Below are 12,904 nucleotides of genomic sequence, written 5' to 3' on the forward strand. Positions count from 1 at the left end.
AGCGACACAATTATGGTTATGTACATTTGCCGATGGTAAATATTAGTTTGCCTAAAATTTCTCTTCCTTCCTATGAAATCGGCACTTAATCAAAAAGCCCATATTTGTGTCGTGTTCCATATGACGATGAGTCAACAAGTTGACATGTCATAGAGTCAGCAATTCGACAGGTAAACGAGTTGACAGGCAAACAAGTGAACGAGTCCATATTTCAATTGTACAAGTGATGAGTAAGCAAATTAGTTGGTAAAATGACGAACCAGGAAGACAATGAGTTCACGTAACTTGTATCGAGTTCTGAAGATAGACGAGTCTGTCACTTGACATATCAGTTCCTTTCATGATCTACTACTCAGCAGGTCCACAAATCATTGGTTCGACAAGTCAACTATGGTATCTAGCATTTGTGTGTTGTGTTGAAATGGTGTTATAGGGACAAATAACGGTTGGTAGGGTCTACGTTATGTCCAAGGCAAACATAGAAATATTGTTACAATAACAGACACTGAAGTATTAAATAAAAAAGAGAAACTTAAATGTTTATATTATTTATATTGGCTTAAATCTTCAATAATTAAACGATGTTCTAACATCTATCAAACTAATTACAAGAAAGATTCTGCCAGATGTTTTAATCAATGTACAAGTAAATAAAAATCGAATAAATATTATCATATTGTATAAACATGTGTTAAACCGGTTGCTCAGTTATAGGTGGATTAAGGGGGCTCCTGGGTATAAATGATTTTTTTTTTCTAATATAGGATTTCGCTATATTTTTTCATAAATGAACTTTATCATATACTTAAAAGAAAAATGAAATAAAAAAATTTGGTCACCGTTCATTTAAGCTAAAATCTGCCTCTAGAAGAAGCATACATTTTTGTTAATGTCCTTTTTTTCTGTTGAACTAATAGGAGAAAAAGAGGAAATATCGAAATAAAAAAATAACCTAATATAAGAAATCGCTTAAATTTTACAATTATTTAGTTTATGTACAGCTTATTTGAAAACAATAATAAAAAATATAGGTCACCGATGAGTTAAAAAAGATATTTCAAATTTAAGGCCAAAAAATGGCATTTTTGCACCAAAGGGAGATAATTTGGAGCTTTTTCAATTTTTAAAGTCATCTGGGGCCAAACCAAATAATTTTTTTGGGTTGTTTTTTGTACCATATCATAAAGTAACAACTAATAGTGTAATAAATAAAATTTGTAATGAAAAAATAAAGGTTTAATTTTTTGCTAAAATTTTTGTACCCATGAGCCACCTTAATAGACACTGCCTCGTCATATGATGGGGGCTGTTTTGTTACGGTGCCATTTTGTTTGCTTTCTTGCTTTCTTCCATTCTGATTGGTTTTATTCTGTGTTGTTACGGCGCCATTTTGTTTTCTTTCTTGCTTTCTTCCATTCTGATTGTTTTCAATCTGACTTGTACTAGCGTATCGACATTGCTGGGATGTTGTTGCATTGCCTGAACGAGAGTTATTACAACAGTCCCAATCGGAAGTTATGCAGCAAAAATAAGCCGGTAGGCAACCTCCGCATCCGTCACCGTCTCCACCACAACAATCACATGTGCAACCATTACACGTTAAGATTTTGCAGCAATCATCACAACAGTCACATTTACAGTCATCACAACCGCAATTACAATCACCACCATCGCAATCACAACCACCACAGTCGCAATCACCACAATCGCAACCACCACAATCTATATCTCCCATTCTCTGAAATATATTACATTTTCTATTAAGCCAAAAAGAGAGGTTTGTGATTCCTATAAGTATCAAAATGACTTACCTAGCATTCGAAAAATGCATCTTAATCATGCATTTTCCAATTTCAACCCACCATTTTTTTCTTTAAATGTCCCGTACAAACACAGGATTATGGCCAATGTTATATTATAGTTCGTTTCTGTGTGTGTTACATTTTAGTGTTGTGTTTATGTTGTGTCGCAGTTCTCTTATATTTGATGCGCTTCCCTCAGTTTAAGTTTGTAAGCCGGATTTTTTTTTTCTCAATCGATTTATGAATTTTGAACAGTGGTATACTACTGTTGCCTTTCTTTATCTATATCATAAGTATCTACCCTTTTTATAACCGTTCTTAGACTTTAAAATAATCTATGATCTAGACTATTTGGATTTTGCTTTTTTATTTATATAATAGTTAGAAGTTTTGAGTGGTTATAGTATCGCCTTCTAAATCAAATCACTAATAGCCAACATCGAATTCTATGCCAGACGTTGTAAATTTTTCGATGCTAAATCATTTTTTTCAGATACTCATGACAGATATATTTATGTATTTATTCCTGTACCAAGTCTGGAATATGACAGTTCTTGTCCATTCGGTTTTGATGCGTTTTGTTATTTGATTTTGCCATGTGTTTATAGACTTTCCGAATTGATTTTCCTCTGAGTTCAGTATTTACCCTCAAGTGACAATGAATCCCCCCGAATTAGTACAACAGCGTATAGTAGTATCAACGTAAAAGCCAATCATGGAAGACTGAAATGAAATGTAAGGAAGACTTGTCCTGCACAGTGCACACAAACTCACACTACATGTCCAATTTAAATTCATCAGATACAAAACCGATTATTTGTTCTTACTCATTAATGCCGCGTGCTGAGTTGAAAATCAGCATTGACCAAAGTCATTGGTTTGAACCGATAATCTCCCACACTCGATGCGAACACGCTACCACGACACCACCAAGTCGTTCAAGAGTGAATATGTTAGTGGAATGGAAGGACAGATTGACGAACAGACAGACATCAACATTATTATATACCATCTGCTTAAGAAAACAGAAGTAAACATACACGTTGTGTTAAGATGTCGACTAACCGACTGTGTCCTCCCGAGGAATACATATATATTATTTTAGTCTCCATTAATATAAGTGTGTGACTTGTTTGATATGTGTTTGGCAAATACGACCGGCCTTCTAGAACTGAAATAGAAGATACTTATTTTAAAAGAAGCTAAAAGAGTTGCGAAATATACCAGAGGGACAGTAAATCTAATAAATCTAATACCATGGCTAAAAAAGGAAAAATAAAACGGCAAACAATTGTACAGAAAATACAACATCTGTGAAACGGTCAACCAACTCGTGATGGCGTCCGTAAAATTTACGACGGGATGATTTCAACTTCACCATTTTGAAAGTTTTGTTTTAATAGCTTCCTTGTGAGTAGAAACCTTCTATCAAGGAAATCATGATAGGGAAATACAAATACGGGAATATCGTATCAATTGGGAGATATATACTCCGTATTCAGGCGCTACTGGAATGTTGCTACATAGAAATCGAAAGTTCACAATTGGGAAGTTGAAATCATCTCTTTTGTAGTAAAGTTTTGTTTTCGACCGACCTTCGTTGTCAATTTCTAGATGTAAGTTAAGATATGATTCAGACTTAACTTCATCTACCATATCCTTCATCTCAAGTTCGATGGTATAGATGCGTTCAACATATTCATCAAATGTTAAATTATTTAGTGATAGAACATAATCTATATAACGGAAAGTAAAGTTAATGGATACTGCTGACTTCTTTTCTTCCTTCTTCAGATGTTCCTGTATGAAGTCAAACTAATGTTCGCCCGAAAAAAGAAATCCCAGCGTGGTATATATATTTTTGTTTAACACTTACCTTACAAAAATATTCTAACCAAATATTCCAATCTAGTTCACTTGATAGATGTGTATTTATATTAATTTGTTATGACGGATTTCCCGATAATTCACATGTTCGTGACGCAACTGATATATGTTGAGAATATACCCGCTTATCATACGGTTTTCCCAACTTCAGTGATAAGTTACGCATTTATTTCAAATTATCATAGGCCTAATGATAATGTTATCGCAAAAAAAAAAATCAGTACATTGTAGACGTACAGTCTGTTTGTTCATTGCAATTGCACATTTTAATTTATATGAATATTTTTATAAAAATAATATATTGACCCAAGAGGATATTTAAACAATCCAACCAAAAGAGTTAACTGGGATAAAAATATAATGATTCGTCGACCTATCCGGTCTAGTTGTAAAACTGGAGTTCGCCTGACTATGTATGATGTAAATATATAAAGCCTCATCTGTTTGGCTGTGTTGGATGTTAAAATACAAATCCTCAACCGTTTGGTTGTGTGGGATGTTAAAATACAAATCCTCAACCGTTTGGCTGTGTAAGATGTTAACAAAAAATACATGACATCATCCGATTGGCTGTGTGGGATGTTAAAATACAAAACCTCACCCGTTTGGCTGTTTAGGATGTTAAAACACATACAGTCGTTTGGCAGTTTAGTAGTTTAGAACGTGAAGTATTGTTTCTAAAAAAAAACATACAAATTACAAATCAAGAAGTTTACAAATCGAGAATAATATATTTCCACAGTATTTCACAAGAAGTCGCTGTCAATATCAGTTTTAGATGTGTTCAATATCATTTTCCCTTCACAGGGTAAATGTTGAAATGTTTCTCACTAAAAAATGGATAAATCATCCCAGTGTCTGTCAATCGTAAGGTGCGTTTGTTTTACTGTATTCCAGTCACTTAGTGTTGTCATTGTTGTCATTTGGTGGTGTTTTCAACATTATCACATTAGCGGGAGGTTTGGCTAGCAATATAAGTAGATTCAACCATCTATTTATTCTGAAAATTTATTTTCAAAGTTTGATTTTGTTGTAGTTCATCGTTTCTGTTGTTCCGTTGTTTTCTTCAACAAAGTTGATGTGTTTCCCTCGGTTTTTAGTTTGTTATCAGAATTTGTTTGTCATGATTAATCGAATTGTGAGTAATGAACAGCGGTAGTAAACTGTTATCTTTGTTCAAGCCGTCAGCAAGACGAACAATGCAAAACTTTTTGTAGTTGAAAGATAAAACAAATAAGCCATAAGATTCAATGACAAATATTATTAATCTCTAACGTTTATTCTATTGTTTGAAACCATCCCGCAGAGTTGATCATTGATATATTGGCAACTCTTTTATGTCCTTTTTGGTTATATAACTTGTTTGAAACCATCCCGCAGAGTTGATCATTGATATACTGGCAACTCTTTTATGTCCTTTTTGGTTATATAGCTTGTTTGAAACCATCCCGCAGAGTTGATCATTGATATATTGGCAACTCTTTTATGTCCTTTTTGGTTTTATAGCTCGTCCAAGAATTTATTTTTTCGGAATTGCGAGTTTTTGTTAAAGGTGCAACCAGATTAGGGACCCGAAACGCACAAAATTTATAAAACCTTATTTTAACTTTATTGGTCAATAGCGTGCAGCTATTGATCTGTTTGTTCCTTAGGTTATTGACCGCTCAGTAGTCAAAGCTTTGCAATTCGACGGGTAAACCCTGTTTGACAAATTGTACAGGTGATGAGCTTGCGAGTTGTAAGGTAAATTAATAGTTAGTAAATTGAAATATTTACAAGCTAATGGGTTCAGGTAACGTGTGTCAAGTTTTGAAGGTAATTGAGTCTTCAAGTTGACATAACAGTCCTTTTTATGATGTACTTGTCAGCGGGTCAACAAATCATTGGTTTGACAGTTCAACTATGCTATCTAGTAGTTTGATGTTTAGTAAAAAAGTAATTATATGGAATAAATAACGATAGGTAAGCCATAATTTATGTCCAAGGCAGAATGGGAAATGTTTTTCATATACCGTTACAACAAGAGATAATGAAATTTGTTTCTAAATGTTGTGGAGTAGAGATGACATTATCATTCTCCTAAAATTCCATAACACCTACCTGTTTCTACTGGAATTTTAAAGGTGCAGCACCTGAGTTTAGCTAGGAGGAGTTAAGATATATATTCACGAAATGCACACAAAACCTAGGTGGCCATGTGGTCTAAGCAGTTCGTCTAAAGTTAGCACTAGTGTTAACTCTAAGTCTGTAAAATAGGGACGAAAGATTCCAAAGGGACAGTCAAACTCACAAATTGAAAATAAACTGACTAAAAAAATAAACAGACAACAATAGCACACACAACACAAAAAACTAAAGAATAAGCAACACGAACCCCATCAAAAAACTATGGGGTGATCTCAGGTGCTCCAGAAGGGTAAGCAGATCCTGCACCCGTCGTGTTGCTTATGTAAGTTCGAATTCGACTTTGATCTTAATTGACAAGAATTGCCAGTGTACCTGTCAACAGTCGGTGGTTCTCCGATGGTACCCGGATGCTCCTACCATGAAATTTGGCAACCAAAATAACACCAAGGGCGCTTAAAGTGGTATTTAACACCAATGAACAAATAACTGCAACCGAGATTCTAGAAATGAATTTCTCTGAGCCAACACATGTTTTTAAAGATATCATAATCCAGCCTTCATTGAGTTATGAGTTTAGATGTGAAAATGTCGAATGAATTCATTAGTATTGTTTGCTACATAAACATTTTAGGCATTCCAGCAGTCATTACCTTAGCACTTTGTAATTGTTATTTCACCCACTATCCCTGAAGAAAGGTTAACAGTTATAAGGATAATAATAAAACTAGAAATCATTAAAAATATTTTTTTTATGAAAATATAATTTGCGATAACAATGATAATATAAAATTAATAATATAAGTGATACAGTCATTTTTTTTTTACAGAATTCAGCAAACATATTTGTCTACATGTAAAATATTATAAAAATAAGAAAACGAGATTTTGTGTCCTGTTTTGTCGTGAGGTAGATAGAAAGAAGCACTTAGTTCACTTAAAGGATAACATTATTTTTTTATTTCCCTTTTCTTCAATATTTTAACGATGCTTTTAAAACTATCAAACAATATTAGTATACAAATTGTTTTAGGTATAAATATCAATGTATAAATAATGAAATAGAATAAATATTATTCTATTGTATTAAACTTGTGAAACCGGTTGCTCGGTTATAGGTGGATCCATAGACACTGCCTCTTCATATGATGGGGGCTGCGTCGTTACGACACCATTTTGTTCGCCTTCTTCATTTCTTTCATTGTGATTGGTTTCATTGTGACTAGTATTAATGTAACGGCCTTGCTGGTTCGTTCTTGCATTGCCTGAACGAGAATTATTGCAGCAGTCCCCGTCGGAAGTTATGCAGCAAAAATAAGCCGGGTAGAAACCTCCGCATCCGTTACTGTCTCCATCACAACAATCACAACAATCACATGTACAGCCATTACACGTCAAAATTTTGCAGCAATCATCACAACAGTCAAATTTACATTCACCACAATCACAACAATCACATTTACAATCACCACAATCGCAATCACCACAATCACAATCGCCGCAGTCGCAATCGCCACAATCTATATCTCCCATTCCCTGAAATGTACATACATCATTTGGTCATTACATATATTCTGCTAAGCAAAAATAGATGATTGTGAATCTGCATGTAATTTACTCATTAAGTACCATTTTTTTTATTATACGTGTAATGCAATTCCCTCTGAAATAATTTCACACGTGTGCGTTGAAGACCCATTTATTATTTTTTTTTTTGAGGGGGGGGGGGCTGTTTTCTGTTCTTTTGTCAGGTCGTTGTCTCTTTGACACATTCCCCATTTCAATTTTCAATTTCAATCTAGATGATTTGTTCCGGTGCTTTGCAAGGAGTATACAATCAGCATACTTGTGAGAATATTTCATCATATTCCCTTTATATAACGTTGTTTTACTCCATGATCATCCGTCATAAAATTTCGCTTTTTTATTTATTTAATAAATTCTGAAATCGAAAGTTTGAAATACTGAAGTTACCAGACGCTCTTAATTTTTCGATGCTGAATCATTTTTACCAGACACTGATGCCTTATAAATCTATTTATTGTACCCAGTCTTTTCGGACAACTGACCCCCTCCAGATTTTATACAACAGTATAATAGTATCACATGAAAGGGCCACCACAAGTAAGATGGGCATGTCCTACAGGTATAACATTTGGGTAATTCGAATATAGTTTAAATGTTATTAGTTTACGCTTTTATAAATCTTAATTATTCATAATCGGTCATAATGTACACAAACTGACGTTACATGTCCAAATTATAAAATATAACCGTAAACGCGAGGGTAACATTAGTATTGGTGCGATATTATTTAAAAAAAGATACCCAATCTGAACTTGCACTTGTCTCTGGAAATAATTTCTTATATATAGCGACCCTTAATTCATTCATGTCATCTTATTTTTTTGCAGTCATTGGTTTGACCCAATGACCTCCCTAAATCGAGACGAACATGAGACCTCGAGACACCCGATGCTGTTCAAGCGTTGCATTGCGTAACCAATCTTTAGCTATTAGGTTAAAGTGATTAAAGTAACTTGAAAGGGAATAGTTCATCAGCAATGAATCTTTGCTTTTTATTTTACCAAATTGAACCAAATTGGTTGCTAAAAACGAATTGTTATTTCATCATTTCACTTATATTAATGATTGAACCAAACAAAATCATATTCTATTTTTTCATATCTCGTAGATCCTTTAAGTGTTCTCTTAAGCAAACAATTTATAACAAAAAACATGATGTATAAAACGCTATGGTGCATGAAAAGCCATGAACTTAAGTGAATTTGTTGATAAGTCTAACCCAAATATATAATACTACATATAGCTGGCTAGGTTAATACTAGTAGTTCAACTGAAAAGGGTCGTGTGTGTGTGGGGGGGGGGGGGGGAGGGGGAGGGGGGCTGTGAACTATCAATGTTTGTACAACATCAGATGTATATACATGGATAACCTGTATTCCAGAGCTGACATTTCCTTGGTAGAATATTTATGCTTACTATGATGTAGTTCAGGTTTATGATCGGGTTCGTGTTGCTCAATTCAAAATCTTACTTTCTGTGTATTTTAGTTTGTCTTTTCCATGTTTTTTGGTTTTTTTGACCGGTTGTTTTTGTCATGTTTTTTTTCCTGATTCAGCTTTGTTGTCCCTTTGAACGTACTACCTTCTCCCCTTATTGAAGAGTTTAGGTGAATGTGATAACCAAATCAAAAGTGACACAGATTTATGTCAACACAAAAGTGCTGACTTCTTTGCTGGCGGTGCCCTAGGAGATGAATGCATAATGTTGTAGATTCTGTAATTCATCTTTAAAGTGTTTAACTTTATTCATGACATCGAATTTCGCATGTTTAAAGTTTACACAGTACTGTATGTATGCATGATGTACATGTTCGCAATATTAAAGAGTTAAAATAGATCGATTCAAACACTGGAAGGGGTATGCGGAAACCGCATTAAATCGAGTTTTCATAGTACATACCACAGGCACTTGTTTCTATCCATAGGAAGGTCGACTATCCATATAAATAGAATATGGATAGTCGACCTTCCTATGGATAGAAACAAGTGCCTGTGGTACATACCTTGTAATGGAAACACAAACCATAAAGGCATCTAACCGTATGCGTAGTCGTCAACCTACTAGACCACGAGTCATTTTTACGAGCATTTCTATGGAAAATACTCCTAAATTATATCATGCGAAACCCCCTTGGCCATTTATTTATTAAAAACACAACACATAAGTTTAACAGGGGGTTCAAATGGAAGTATTGTTATTTGTATTTCCGATTTGATTTTATAATACGCACGCATAGTTTTACTTATAAATTGTTTTGAAATGTCAATCCGAGTGATGACAATCCTTGATCATCCTTTAAAAAGCACCCGGTTACTTACTGGACAGGTTTTTCATCCGATTTAATTGGTTCGGATACAATTTTATCTGTATTTAATAGTAAAACAATTATTTCCCTGCTAACATAACAACACTTACCTCACCAAAATATGTAAACCAGGTAATTCCACAGTGTAGGTCACTTATGTGTATTTATATTTATTTATTGTGACGGATTTTCCGATATTTCACCTCACATTTTCATGACGCAAGTTATTTATTTTTAGAACACACAGATAGCCACAATATTAGACCTATGATCATGGTGTTACTTAATCGCAGTCATATCAATACATTGTATATAAAAGATGAAGAAGAATATTATAATAATAATAAGAATATATATATATATAATATATAAAATGACTGAATAAATAGTCAACGATTAATCTTACAGGGCGATGGATCATATAATATGGTCTAATATGATACAGTACACTATAAAATTTAATATAAATCTTTATTGCAAAATTACACCCATGAGGGTCAAGCAATACAGTCAAACAATAATTTTATACTATACAATGCAATACAATGAAATACAATGTAATACAATGAAATACAATGTAATACAATGAAATACAATGTAATACAATGAAATACAAAATAATACAATACAATATATAGAATAATAGAACATTAGAGTTCAATTATAAATGTATGTAAAAAACACCATCATAACCTTGCCTGACACGGATCTGACTCCCTCAGTTCTAAAGACTGTTTTATGAAGACTCCAATATGACAAACAAGTTCAGGGATGGGGTTTAGAATGTGTTTAAGTTTATTGAATGCATCAAGATGTTGAAATAATGGTACATAGTCTTTATTATTATGAAGCTGACTTCATGCAGGAACTTCTTAGGAAGAAAGATAAGAAGTTAGCAATATCCTTTAACTCTACTTTCCGCTATATAGATGATGTTCTTTCACTAAACAATTCAAAATTTGGTGACTATGTGGAACGCATCTATCCAATCGAACTAGAGATAAAGGATACTACAGATACAGTTAAGTCGGCTTCATATCTTGACTTACATCTAGAAATTGACAATAGGGGTCGGTTGAAAACAAAACTTTACGACAAAAGAGATGATTTCAGCTTTCCAATTGTGAACTTTCCATTTCTAAGTAGCAACATTCCAGCAGCACCTGCATACGGGGTATATATCTCCCAATTGATACGATATTCCCGTGCTTGCATTTCCTATCATGATTTTCTTGATAGAGGTTTGCTGCTCACAAGGAAGCTATTAAACCAAGAATTCCAAATGGTGAAGTTGAAATCATCCCTTCGTAAATTTTACGGACGCCATCACTAGTTGGTTGACCGTTATGGAATAACCGTTTCACAAATGATATCGGATATGTTCCTTACGTCGTAACTACAATCCCCTTCCCTTTCATGAATATGACCTACCGAATTAGACTATTTACCGGATTTGTAATCACATAAGCAACACGACGGGTGCCACATGTGGAGCAGGATCTGCTTACCCTTCCGGAGCACCTGAGATCACCCCTAGTTTTTGGTGGGGTTCGTGTTGTTTATTCTTTAGTTTTCTATGTTGTGTCGTGTGTACTATTGTTTTTCTGTTTGTCTTTTTTATTTTTAGCCATGGCGTTGTCAGTTTGTTTTAGATTTATGAGTTTGACTGTCCCTTTGGTATCTTTCGTCCCTCTTTTAGATAAGCAAAAAGATTAGAACGCAAAGATAAGTTAATGTCACAATACAAAAAGAAATGAAATTCATCATCTAGGACTTCACATTTTTTACATAATCTTTGTGCTCTTGGAATGTTTCTGTACCTTCCTAATTCAATGCCTAGGGAATGATCACTTAGTCTAAATTTTGAGTAACTGCCTATGTATAAAATTATTGCAATTTAAATATTCCTCAGACTGACAATTATTTTTTAATTTACCATAAAGACAAAGTTTGGATGAGGAATCCATTTTTGAAAGTTTAATTAAAGTATTTTTTTCATATTCCTCTAAAACACACTTTTTTATATTACATTTTAACATGTTTTTTGATTGTTTAAAAGGTACATTATTATTAGAGTAATTTTCTGGGTTTATTTTCATTTCTTTAAATTTTTTATCTGCAAATGAGTACCAAGAATAAATTCCTTCTGAATGTAAATTTATGTTTGTTTGTAGAGATTCTTTAATCAGTGGATTAATATCATTACAATTTATTCTATAAAAATACATGAGTGTTTGAGTTTTTATATAGGAGTCCAAAGTAAATCTACCTAATTCTGATCTAGCACCTATGTTAGTGGCTGTCTTTTTCAGTCCTAATACTGCTTTACAAAATTTAGAATGAACCTTCTCAAAGGGATATTTTTCTGCTAATGCAAGAGTATCACAAAATGTATTATTTACTGCAGCTCTATTAGATGCCCTAAAAGCTGACTGAAAATTATCCATAAACCAAATTTCAGAGTTGTATGTCAAAATAGGTCTTATAAGAGTATGAAATAATTTACATGACAAATTAGTGGGAACAAAATTAAAATTGGACATATATTTTCTCAATAAAAATAAATGCCTTTTTTAGACAGCTCTTCAGTAGTTTTTGTAAAATTTCCCCTATAGTTAATAATATTCCTAGTCCTTCACTTCAGTCAAAAAATTATTATTGAACAAGAGGGGTGGGGATTTTTTTATAAATATTCTGAAAAACTAGAATTTTAGTCTTGTTTGTATTAACACTCAACTGCCATTTAGTGCAATAATTAATTATTAGTTTTTTTAATGTGTTTTGAAGCCCCTGGTGTGTCTCAGACAGTAACACTAAATCATCTGCATAGCTGAGAGTTTGTATATTTGAAGTATCAAGAACTGGAGGGTTACAATTTACATCAACAATTGAATGTTTTTTATATAACAATTAAACAAAGTAGGACTTAAACTGTCCCCTTGTCTTACACCTCTAATTATTGGAAAAAACAAAGAGTGTTCATTGCCAATCTTCAGTGCAGACTGGGATAAACTATACATATTTTTCAAAATTAACCGCCCAACGTGGGGCACGAACCCACGACCCCGAGATTAAGAGTCTCGTGCTCTGCCGACTGAGCTATAATATACACGATACAGTACACTATAAAATATAATATACACGATATAGTACACTACAAAATATTTATAACAAGCAAAAAAGGGTACAACATCACCAT

General features: G+C 33.5%; 1 protein-coding gene and 1 long non-coding RNA gene across 2 annotated transcripts in view; one reads left to right on the forward strand and one right to left on the reverse strand.

Moving 5' to 3' along the window:
- LOC139498094 (spliceosome-associated protein CWC27 homolog) overlaps window positions 1-934 on the forward strand; it is a 55,192-nt gene extending 54,258 nt beyond the window's left edge. Inside the window, exon 12 of the transcript XR_011657814.1 lies at window positions 715-934. The gene's annotated coding sequence lies outside the window, so the exon portion shown is untranslated. The remainder of the gene's footprint in view (window positions 1-714) is intronic.
- A 5,612-nt stretch (window positions 935-6,546) lies between these two features.
- LOC139498120 (uncharacterized) lies at window positions 6,547-9,992 on the reverse strand. The gene is made up of 2 exons (XR_011657820.1): window positions 9,816-9,992; window positions 6,547-7,349 (listed from the first exon to the last, which is right to left on the reverse strand). It is a non-coding gene; the product is annotated as an uncharacterized lncRNA (long non-coding RNA).
- Window positions 9,993-12,904: the final 2,912 nt, after the last annotated feature.

Source organism: Mytilus edulis, chromosome 1, assembly GCF_963676685.1.
Source record: "Mytilus edulis chromosome 1, xbMytEdul2.2, whole genome shotgun sequence".
NCBI classification, from domain to species: Eukaryota; Metazoa; Mollusca; class Bivalvia; order Mytilida; family Mytilidae; genus Mytilus; species Mytilus edulis.